The following is a 12,199-nucleotide window of genomic DNA, read 5'->3' on the forward strand; positions in this document are numbered from 1 at the left end:
GTGTGTGATCTAGAAAAACGTCCTGCACAGCGAGCAGCTGACATGTGACAGCTCGTGAGTCAGCCTGGCTCGGCTCCCAACACAAAACTCTGCCCTCCTCCCTCTGCCTTTTAGTCTCTGACCTGCTGTAGGTAAAGCATGATGATTCTGAATTTGTTGTAACTACTGTGATCCTTTTTGGGTTTGTTTGTTTTTTTTCTGTTTTTAGAATTATGGTAAACTCCACATGACATAAAATGTACCATCTTAACCATTGTTAAGTGTACAGTTCAGTGTATTACATAGATTCATTTTTCTTAATTTTTATTTATTTTTGGCTATGTTGGGTCTTCGTTGCTGTGCATGGGCTTTCTCTAGTTGTGGCAAGCAGGGGCCACTCTTCATTGCTGTGGATGAGCTTCTTAGTGCAGTGTTTTCTTTTGGTGCAGAGCACAGGCTCTAGGTGCGCAGGCTTTAGTAGTTGCAGCATGTGGGCTCAGTAGTTGTGGCTCGTGAGCTCTAGAGTGCAGGCTCAGTAATTGTGGCACACGGGCTTAGTTGCTCCGTGGCATGTGGGAATCTTCCCAGACCAGGGCTCAAACCCGCGTCCCCTGCATTGGCAGGCAGATTCTTAACCACTGCGCCACCAGGGAAGTCCCTTACGTAGATTTGTAATGTTGTGAAACCCTCACCACCATCCATCTCATTACCGTTTATGTCATAAATTTGAAATCTGTACGTATTAAACATTAACTCCCCATTCCCCTCTCCCCACACAGCCCCTGCAATGACCATTCTGCTTTCTGTCTTTATGAATTTGACTACTCTGAGTATCTCATATAAATGGAATCATACAGTATTTGTGCTTTTTGGTGATGGGCTTTATTTCACTTAGTATAGTGTCCTCAAGATTCAACCATGTTGTAGCGTGTGACAGTATTTCCTTCTTTTTTTAAGGCTGAATAATATTCCATTGTATGAATATACCACAGATTACTTATTCATTCTGCAGTCTTTGATTTTTTTTGTTGTTGTTTCTGATCAATTTTAGCCCTAGAGATTGTAAATGTATTATTAGCTCTCTGTGTCTTCTCTGACAGTGGTGCCCTAAAACCACAGAAACGTATTCTCTCACAGTTCTGGAGGCCAGAAGTCCACAACTGAGGTGTTGGCACAGCTGTGCTCCCTCCAAAGGCTCTAGGGAAGAACGTCCCTTGCCTCTTCCAGCCTCTGGTGGCTGTGGCTACATAACCCTGATCCCTGCCTGTCTGCTCCTCTCTGTGTCAAGCGTCCTTCTGCCTTTCTCTTCGAAGGTCACATGTCATTGGATTTAGGGTCCACCTGGATCTTCCAGGATGATTCCCCCCTCTCAAGATCCTTAGCTTAATTACATCTGCAAAGACCCTTTTTCCAAACATTCCCAGGTTCCAGAGATGTGACGTGGATGTGTCTTTGGAGGGCGGGGGGGCATTCCAGTAAACCTGGGAACTTACACAAGTATTTTCCCAGTGAGGGCTGAGGTTCTGGTGTGATTTTAATTGAACCCTCACTAAGCATCAGAGGTGTCCTAAGGCCACTTCTCTGCATATGGTTTTATCTGAGATGCCACCAGACACCCAAGGGAGCTTTGAGAAGGAGAAAGGTCCCTGGACAATGATCAGGAAGCTCCAGGCTAAGCCATGTCACTAAATCCCATGTTATTTTGGACGGATCATTTAGCCTTTTTGTTATTCCTTAGTATCATAAGCCCTACCCATTACATCAGCTTGAGGGGTGGGGTAGAGAGGTTTCATGTGTTTTGATGAAAGCTTCCAGGAGATAGGCAATCAAGGATCTACTCTTGGCTCTGGAACTTAGGCAAGTCCATTTCTTGGAGCCTCAGGTTTTCTTCTTTAATATATAAGCATTAAAAAATGTATATGAAATATAGAAAAATGGTACACATCAGCCGGTTTGCAAGGCAGAAATAGAGACACAGATGTAGAGAACAAACATATGGACACCAAGTGGGGAAAGCGGAGAGGGTTAGGCAGGGAATGAATTGGGAGATTGGGATTGCCATATATACATTACTAATAAGAAAAAAATACCAAATTGTACACTCTAAATATATGCAGTGTATTGTATGTTAACTGTATCTCAATAAAAGTTCTTAAAAAATATATATGTGTAAATCCAAGACTTGGACCATTTGGCTCCTGAAGTTTCTTTGGTTCTAAGGATCAGAGTTCCATAATTCTCCGGTCTTGGATGTAAGTGGTCAGAGCCAGAAGTTCTTTTTTTTCTGGAGAGATTTTCTGAAAACTGGAACGTAACACTCAGCATATAGTATACACTCAGACTGTAGTTTCGTTTGTCATTAGTCTGCTTTCAGCTTTGTTTTTGAGAGACATCTGGCTATAAGTGGCATATCTTTTAGAGCTTATGCTAATTAACCTGTACATTCCGGAGTGTTCTGAAGATGTTTACAGCCTGCCTCCTAAGAAGTCCAGAAGCAGATTTGTGTGAGATACCAGGAAAGAATAGCCTTCCTTCTCCATCTCCACCTCTAAAGTCTTCTCTGAAGCAACCTTTTCCCTCCCCCTCCTCACGTGCCTCCCCTCCCCCTCCCCTGCTCCCTTCTGCTTTAGCAGCCCCGTGGTAACAGGACAGGACCTGAGACTTCAGACTTAGGTCACAGACATCAGTAAAGGTTGGGGGCATCCCTTCGGTGTGAATTTCCTTCCGTCTTCAGTGGATGGTCCTAGGAGATCTCTGACTCCAACAAACTTCCTTTCCTGGGTTCAGGTTATTACCTGCCAACTTTCCCAAGAAAGAAAGCAGCAACAAAATAGTTGCAAAATAAAGGCAGTACAGAGGGAAAAAAAAAAAGCAAATGTCCACCTAGACACAGCAGTCTGGAGGGTGAAGGAAAAGGGCCGGTCCCCGTGTCTGCCCCCTTCCCTGCCCTGGGCTGTTCCATCTGCAGGTGGAGGCTGGGCTTGACGTCTCTAGATCTGTTCTCTTGCACAGCTCCCTCCCCCCAGGGAGCTCAGTGTTTACTGAGCGCTCCGCGATTCCTTCAAGACCAATGCTCCCAGGGTTGGCTGGCTCTGCAGACAGTGCTGCCCTGAGCAGGCACCTGGCCAGCTGGGCACCCAGCCTCCTGGGTGCTCTGCCCCTGGAGACAGAGGCCAGTGGTGTGTCTGCATTCTTCCCAGGGGAGGAGGGCAGGACTCCTAGTCTTTCCCTGGCTGCCTTCCTGTGGTCGCCACACCCAGGAAATCAACCCTCCTGTCTTTCCAGGAGGGCTGGTGGCCCACGTCTTTCTGCGGTGGCGTGTTTACTGTCCCACTCGTGCTCTCCCAGGAAGAATGTGTGACAGGGTCTGTTACAACGTCAACGCCTCACGATGTAAGAGAGAGACCCTCAAATGCGGCCCAGGGCCAGTCCTCCAGCCCCGTTAGTGCCTTTACATTCATACCTATGGTAACACTGTCCTGTCTTTATCTGTTAACTAGGAAGCCTAGGACAAAAGGACAGGACTTAGACTGGCTTTAGACCCCGCCTGCTGGACCCCCTGCAGTGTAGGAAGTGGAATCACAACGTGATTCAGCAGATCCTTTCCCTTGACTCTGAAGGATTAAACGTGGTGGCTTTGTTTTGTTTTACCTTGTTTTGTTTTCACTTTTTTTTTTAACTTTTTAACTGAAACTCCTTTTTCATAAAGCCCAAGGACATATGTTGATGATGTTTCTGCAAACCTAATTCCCATCATGAATTGGAGGCCCTGTCTCGTTCCTTCCTTTCGGTGTAGGTATTTTAAGCATGTTCTGCAGTGAGTAGGTTCTGGGCTAACCTGTTATCTAGTGAGAGGAAACAGGCTGTCCGAGGGCATTTGCATAGCAGATCATCTTTTAGTCACCACTGAAGATGTAATTTGCAAAGACAGACTGGACGGTGAAGTCTCTCCTTTCTGGTTCTGTGTATGTCATATAAATGCTAACCAGACTAATAAGCTGTGTTCACGCAGAAAACTAATTGCATTCTTCTCATTCCCACTGTGCTCCCAGGAAGTCATGCCTCCTTCCACTTAATCAGGAACTCAAATACTTTTGAGGATCAGGGAAGGGAAAAGAATCAAGTAACATTCATAGTTTTGGTTGAGATGGTCTCTGCCCCGGTGAACAGTGAACCACCACAATAGTCTGCTTTTGTATAATATATCCAGTATTTACAAGTGATCTCGTAAATATTTAATCCTCACAACAGGCCTGTAAAGTGATGAAAGCAGTTACTGTTGACCTCCATCTACAGATGAGGCTGCTGAGTGCCGGAGACCTGGGGGCTGATTGGTAACAGAATCCAGTTAGAAGCCTGGACCCAATTAGAAGTTCTCAGAAGATAGGAACATGCACGTACACACACACGTACACATGCACATACACACATTTTGCTTTCTGATCCACCTGGCAATATTGCAGAAAACGAGTAATTAACTTGCCCCCTCAAAATAACATACAGAAGAACCAATATTCACCATTCCTGGTGAAATGGGAAAGTCGTCTATCTCATTAGTGGCCCTGTTATATCCATTTTCAGGACAGTAAACATTTGCTGCTTGTTTGGTTTCCTTTTTACCCACATAAAATGTCACCGAAGGTCGGGGACCCTGCTCCTAGGGTCTGTGGTATTTCCGCACAGTCACGCCTCATTCTGTCTCGTCCCCTTTACTCAGCCGGAGGCTCCACGGGGCGCCTGGCACGGCCCAGGGAGGATGTTGGTGATGCTGCCGCTGTCTCAAGTGGGGGAGCACGCTGTCTTCACAGAGCTCTGCTCAAGGACTCCCCAGGGCTCAGTGGAGAGTCAAGAAGAGGCAGTTCCAATATAGGGACACTGGTCACCCTTCCTGATTTAAAATACAGCTTCACAGTAAATAGCAGAAATGGCCTCGTCTTAAATATGAGTTAAGCAAGATGTATGATATCCACACAATGGAATATTATTCAGGAAGAAAAAGGAATAAGGTCCTAATATCTGCTAGCTACAGCATGGATGAATCTTGAAAGAGAATGTGCAAAGTGAAAGAAGCTAGTCACAAAGACCACCTATTGTATGATTCCTAGAATAGGCAAGTCTGTAGAGACAGAAGGTCTGTTAGTTAGTTGTTGGCAGGGTCTGGGGGGAGATGCAAATGACTGTTAATGGGTATGGAGTTGCTTTTGGGGGTGATGAAATGTTCTTGAATTAGATAATGGTGATGGTTACATGAGTCTGTGAATATACTAAAAACTACTGAATTGTACACTTTTTTAAAAAGGGTGAATTTTATGGTATGTGGATTATATTTCAGCGTAGGTAGGTAGATACGCATATACATACATATACATCTATCCATCTATGCAGAGATATATTCAATACAAAGTGATAGAGGGCTGGGATCCTGTATTTCTCAGTTTCTTTATCTATAAAATGAGGATAATAAAGGCTAACTTCTAGGGCTGCAGGATTTGAAAAATAAAGGCATAAAAATCTTTGGCATAATTAGTAGCCAGGTTAGTCCCCTCCCCTCTCTCCCTCTCTTCTTTTTCCTTCTGGTCTTTGATAGTTTAACTTACTCGGTATAAGAAAGTGAGTAAAGGACAAGCATGGGGATTCAAGTCATAAATGTCTTAATGCCGGATCGTGTGCCAGCTTCTTTCCTTTGTGGGCATTTAAAGTTTTATTCCCTCGCGTGGTCACGTTGCCAGCGTCTTAATGCCGGATCGTGTGCCAGCTTCTTTCCTTTGTGGGCATTTAAAGTTTTATTCCCTCGCGTGGTCACATGTTGCCAGCGCATAGAAATGTGCCCTTGATCACAGTGTGTGACTTGATTAACATATAACCTCCCCAGTGAGGGGAAGCAAACTCAAGTTCAAATTCAGTGTATGGTTTATCATGTGTTGGTTGCAACATCTTATTTGCAAAGAATAACTTGATGCTAATATTTTGTCCCCTCCAAAATTAATTGATCAGGAATTGGCCCAGTAGAGCATAAGAAGCATGTTGATATGATAAATGATTGGAGGAAAATCTATCTGATTCACCCAAAGTTATCCACTTTGTCCTACATTAATGATAAGAGGGAATTTGTTGCCAGGGTAACAGAAGACTGTTCACAGGCAGTAAAGATTCAATATTCATTTTTAAAAAATCACCCCATTTCTGCCAGCACAAATGGAAGGGTTTTCTTCTCCACAGATGACATTTTGAAAAGAATTTGTATTTTGAGTTAAAAAGATGTTATGTTTTTCAGTGTTATTCCACTTCAGAGAGTTAGCTTCTTGCTGGTAAAATGTGGGGGTGGGGTGACAGCTGAACCAAGTGAGAGAACGTGACTCTTCCAGAGAAATCCGCAGGGCGCACTGAGCACGCGCTGGTGGCCCGGCACTGGGGGACACAAAAGAAGCCGTGAGATTCAGGACTTGTTGTCAGAGAGATAAGCAATGCATTTCTAAACATAATAGGGTGTCTGAGTCCAAAATTGCACCCCCTGTAGTGTCCAGAGGACCCCCAGGACTCATGAGTGCCCAAAGCTATTGCAGTATCTTCAGTCTGAGGGTGATTCTCAGGGATGGTATTGAACTTTGAAAATAGCTAGGACCCAACAGCAGAGAGGCAGCCTGCCTAGACAAGTGACCAGCAAGTTCAATGAAGGGATGGGTCTCTGGTCTGGCCACTGTTCTGAGCCCAGAAGTGGTGACCCCTGAGAGTTGTCCTTTCTCCTCTCCAGGACCCACCACTTCCTGAGCCTCAGAAGGCTCATGGGTATGCCTCCTCATGGACCCAGAGCACCCATCATTTCCCTTCCTGCGGTTCCCCACCTGCTCCCGTCCCTGGCTCTGTTCATGTCTCCTTCACCACTGTACCCCTAAAAGGGATGATTATACCCCCTCCTTCTTAAGGGATCGATTCCAAGGTGCCTCACCTGCCCTGCAGAGGTGACCTTCAGTGAATTTGAAGGTAATTGTCATGACCTTTTCTTGGTGGAGCAGAGAAAGAGTTCAGTCTTTGACAAGATATCTCAGTACACAAAAGATAACTGGGGGCCCACAGTTGTGTGAGGGCCAAGTAAGTGGCATACACAGTAAATGCCCTGGGGTTTAAAAGAGATTCTTCTCAGTTCTTAGAAGTCGGCTTTGAATTTTGAGGAATGGGTAGGTACAGGCAGGTGAGAGTGAGACATTTATCCCCATTTGCTCTTGTGACTGACGTCGTAGGTCGTTTTTTTCCTACCTTGTTTGTTTCTTTAATTTTCGTTTTATTACCATTTGGTTTAATTGCATGCTTATAATGAATGCATGCTTGAATTTCACTGCAAATAATTTTTGTGAGCAGCCAGGTTGTAAACTTGAACAATTAAAAAAATATTTTCCATTGCTGACTAGCATTATTTTAGTTTAATTATGAGGTAAACTGACTTTTATGGGTTCACCTGGATCCATTTCTCGTTCTGAAAGTTCATGCCTGTTAGAATTCATGCCTGCCACCCTCTGGGATCTGCCCACCCGGTGGAAGGCAAGAGAGGCAAAGGGCTCTCTCTACCCAGATCCAGCCTTTCTTTCTTCTTTTCTTTTTTTAATTAATTAATTAATTAATTAATGGGCTGTGTTGGGTCTTCGTTGCTGCGTGCAGGCTTTCTCTAGTTGCGGCAAGCAGGGCTCGCAGTGCACTGGCTTCTCATTGCGGTGGCTTCTCTTGTTGCAGAGCACGGGCTCTAGGTGCTCAGGCTTCAGTAGTTGTGTCATGTGGGCTCAGTAGTTGTGGCTCTTGGGCTTTAGAGCGCAGGCTCAGTAGTTGTAGCACATGGGCTTAGTTGCTCCGTGGCTTGTGGGATCTTCCGGGACCAGGGCTTGAACCCGTGTCCCCTGCGTTGGCAGGTGGATTCTTAACCACTGTGCCACCAGGGAAGTCCCCAGCCTTCCTCCTGAAACCTGGGTTGCGCCTCTGGTGGGCATTATGACCACACTTTGGGTCTCAAGAAATTTTCTCTAACTTCTGGTTTTGTAACGACTCAGACAAAAGGTGGTGTCTTGAGCTACCTCCTTATGTTTTTGTCCGCTTAGCCTCTTGCAGCAAGTGTTCAACTTGGGGGTAAACATTGAAACCTGGCGCCATCCGCAGGTCACCAGGACAACTTCTGTTGTGGACACTGCTTTCTCTAGGTGAGGATGTGAAACTTTCCCTGAGGCCCAGGAGCTGATGAATGCTCTGGGGAGATGGGCACATTTGGTCCCCTCGGCCCCAGGCAGCAATGCCACCCTGCTGCCTGTCCTACTAGGAACAGATTTCCTCCTCTTTTGTTTTCCACCTGAACATGCTTGCTTCCTGGACCCACCTTGTGAGGGATGTTATGCCAATTTCAACAGATGGACCTGCTTAGAGTTTGCCAGGAGGAGTGATGGTCAGGGCTGGTACTCATCCAGCCCAGCAGAAATGAACTAGTTCAGTAATCCCTTTCCCAAAAGGATGCGTCGGAGTGGCCTTGCAAATGAAAACTGTTTATAAACCATCTATTTTCATGGCCCTGAAGCAAAACTCAAAACTGCAGGCAGGCATCTTGGAAACACAGAATCAGGAATTCGGGAGCTCGAAGTGGTCTTAGGTAAGGTGGGAGAGGGAAGTAGTGGTTAGTAGAAAGAACTGATACAGCCAGACACCAGATTTAATTATTGTACCTACACTTAGAGCTGAGCAGTGGGTAGCAAGTTACTTAAAGTCTCCGAGTCTCAGCATCCTCATTTGTAAAATATGGATAATCTTTACCTCTTAAAGTCTTAAATCAGATTATAAATGAGTCATCTGGGACAGTGCCTGACATACAGTGCTTCAAGAATTTTTTCCCCAATTTTCTTCCTTTATAAATGAAGAAACAGATTTTGGAAAAGCCCAGTACATTGAATGAGCTCCTAACTGACTGTCTGAATGAAGGATTCAGGCTCACTCCCATCGATTTGCTCTCGGATGTAGTTAAATATGTGATTATTTCAGATGCACAAGTTAATAGTCATGTTGATGCTTTCTTTTGAAATTTTTTTTAATCACTTAACTTTAGACATCCACATGCCCATAAATTCAATCTATCGTTGTTCCGGCAAGTATTTTCTATTACTTTTTTACATGGCATCTAGCAGCTGCTAAATAAAGGTTTGTTGATGAGCGAGTGTTTTCCCATCATGAATTTTTGTCATGGCCTTCACATACTCTTTGGGCATGGATTCCTTATCACCCTATTAATTACCAGTTCCTTTCCCTCACATGGGCAATAAACGCCCACATGCCTTTATCCTGTCTGTTAATGTCTGTTACTACATCCGCCTGAGTGTGTTCTGTGTAAGTATAAACTCCTGAAGGATTTGTGCTCTCTGTTCAGTTTTGTGTAATAGCCGGCACGTTTGCCTAGACAGGGCTTTCCCTCTGTATCTAGGGTGACAATAAAGAGGTCTCTTAACTTCTACAGACTGTGAAAGCTTCAATATCAGCTCCTTGATATAGACTGAGTCCCTTTGGAACAGATGTTAACCAACTGCCCCTTTGATTTGTAACACCTTTATTTACAGACCTTACAGTTCACCCTGGTTAGGTGTGTGACTTAATAATCCTTAGTAAGCTTACAGAGTTCTGCAACCATCATCACAATCCAATTTTAGGACATTTCCATCACCTCAAACAGACCCCTGTGCCCATCCTTTGATTCTTTCCTCTTCACTTTCTTCCCCATAATCACATCCACGTGAATGTAGAGAAGGCTGGTCAGCAGGAAAGGCATCTCATTATTGCTCATTAAGGGCTGCTCAACCAGACAGGCTGCTTGAAACTCTTGATTCCATCTGGTCTGGTGGTGATTTGGGGCTCTTTTCGTTTGGAAACTTGCTTGGTAAATGTAAAGACGAACCATCCTGTTTCTCTCCATCCTGGAAGATGTAGAGGTGGTTAAAGAAATAAAATCTGAAAGAGGAGCTGATACTCCAAATATGGGAGAGTAAAAGAGGATGCTGAGGTCTGGAGGGCAGTGACCCCAGTTCTTATGCTCCAGGACTTCTAGCCCTGTGCCTGCGAGCCTGGTTGAGTTTCCCTTTTTCCTTTGTAAAGAGGGACTCCTTCACTTCTCTGACAAACAGTGGACTGCCTCCTAATATCCCAAACAAGAGGCGAAGTTCTTGGATAACCTGAATATCTCGTTTAAAGTATAAATTACCAGGCGTCACCCAGAGATTCTAGGGGTCCAGGTTGGGGCCAGGAATCTGCATGTTAACATGCCACCCTGCTCTGGGTGATTCTGATAGGGCCACGGGGGCTACAGATCACACTTAGAGAAACTGGCCCTGCAAGGGTGTGGTGAAAGCACATTCAGGGGGCTTTTGACTCCTTGGAAGGAAAATGAGCTAGAAATGTAGGTAACCCCCTGTAATTTTTATAGTGTGTAATCCAGTAGCTTCCTCTTCTTTTTAGAAGCACAATTTTATTGCTGAAATCCTTACATTTCTTCAGCAATGCTGGGAATTGCTTCCAAACCAGCTTAGAGAGATTACACACACACACACACACACACACACACACACACACACACACACACACACACACACACAGGTCTTTTTATTAGCTGATCTTTACGAGCAAATAATCTCCATGAAATTTCCCTAAATCACTTTAGTCTTGTTAAAAATGACAGGAGTTGTAACAGAGTCTTGCCCTAGTCCTAAGGAAAGGTTGCATAAAAGGGGCTGTGCTATGATGGCAGAAGGCTTCTGGCTCTGTCTCTTCATTCACAAATATGCAGAGCCTGTGGCTTTGCCTTCTGTGGCGGGTTCATCTGGGATTTCTGCAGGACAGTGTAGTGGACAGTGAGGTAAGGTGTCCTTACTAGATACCTGGAATGTAGGTATCTAGTAATTTTTTTTGCTGCAATAAAAGACAATACAAAATGTACCAACAATATGAATCATGGAAGCTTGATAAGTGAAGGGTTTTTTTTTGCGGGGGGGGGTCACATTTCTCTCAAAAATATGAATATGAACATTCTGAAATATGAAAATTCTGAATAACAAGTGGAAACCAAAATCAAATTGCACCGTTGTATTACACTTACATAAAGGATGCAATAAATTGTGCTGCCAACACGGTGACTTAGGAGAGGAGGCTATTTGATCTCTATGCTCAGTCATGTACCTTTCCATCATATCAAATCCAAGAAAGAAATTTAAAAAGCATAAGACAGTGGTTTCAATGCAAGCCTCTGCCTCAGGGACAGTCACTGTCAGGTTAATGGTGCAGACAAGCATGGGTGAATGTGAAGAAATGGTACTTTCCCCACCTGCAGTTAAAAAAAAAAAAAAGAAAGAAAACCTACCCCCCTCCTTTTTCAGAAACATGGACTGGCCCGTTAGTGGTTGCTGCTGTGTTTAACTAGTAAGTGCAGCTGGGAGAGGGAGGGTGGGAACGCCTGCCTGAGTCTGTTCTTTTTTCCGGTGTGTGTCTCTCAAGAGACGCACCTTTCGAGCCCGCTCACATCCCCCAGGCGGGCAGGGAGCCCCAGTCTGTCGGGCTGAGATCTGGCGTTCAGGAACCTCTTTGCAGTGCTGTGAGTTTGAAGTGCAGAGGAGTTCCCTGCTCAGCACAGCCAGGAACCGGAGTAGAGGAAAAAGAGCCCTGGCTTAAGGTAAAGTGACATTGCTGGAGGTGCCCTTGGCTTTGCAGGGCACATGTGAAATTCCCCACTTCCTTGGCGACATCGGAGACCCCCAGGGTCCTCTAGATGTGATGTGCTGGATGCTGGTGGCAGAAGCCACTTGCATTGGCCTGAAAGACATTTTACTTCAACTTTTTTGCTTATGATACAAAATGAACTAGAGCATTTTTTTTTCCATCGATCTGGTAGTAAAGAGCAGGAAAAGGTGGGTTATTCAACTGAGAGTAATAATTTTTTGACCTTTTAAACAGTGTGTTTTTTAGGCTGCTACTCCCAAGACTGAAAGGAGAGTATGGTTTCCAGGTTGTTTTGTTTTGTCTGTGGTTGTAGAACTCTGTGGAATTTATACTTGAGATGAAAGAATTTAAGAATCATATTTTGGGGATCTGGTGGTAAAAGGGGCGAGGGGAATTGAGTCAATTTATCTGTTACTATAGATGTGTGAGTTTTTTCCTTTAAGAGGTTTCCCGTGAATGAATATGGGGAAGCAAACCATTTGTGTATTATTCATAC

At 44.6% G+C, this 12,199-nt stretch overlaps 1 protein-coding gene across 13 annotated transcripts in view; it reads left to right on the forward strand.

The window, feature by feature from the left end:
- Positions 1–12,199, forward strand: part of ABLIM1 (actin binding LIM protein 1) — a 298,002-nt gene that overhangs the window by 203,785 nt on the left and 82,018 nt on the right. The window contains exon 1 of one of the 13 annotated variants that reach the window (XM_057735898.1): positions 11,414–11,656. The exons of the other annotated variants lie outside the window; for them this stretch is intronic. The gene's annotated coding sequence lies outside the window, so the exon portion shown is untranslated. Of the gene's footprint in view, positions 1–11,413; positions 11,657–12,199 lie in introns of those variants that run through there. 13 annotated transcript variants of the gene reach the window in all.

The sequence above is a fragment of the Hippopotamus amphibius genome, chromosome 5 (assembly GCF_030028045.1).
Source record: "Hippopotamus amphibius kiboko isolate mHipAmp2 chromosome 5, mHipAmp2.hap2, whole genome shotgun sequence".
NCBI classification, from domain to species: domain Eukaryota; kingdom Metazoa; phylum Chordata; class Mammalia; order Artiodactyla; family Hippopotamidae; genus Hippopotamus; species Hippopotamus amphibius.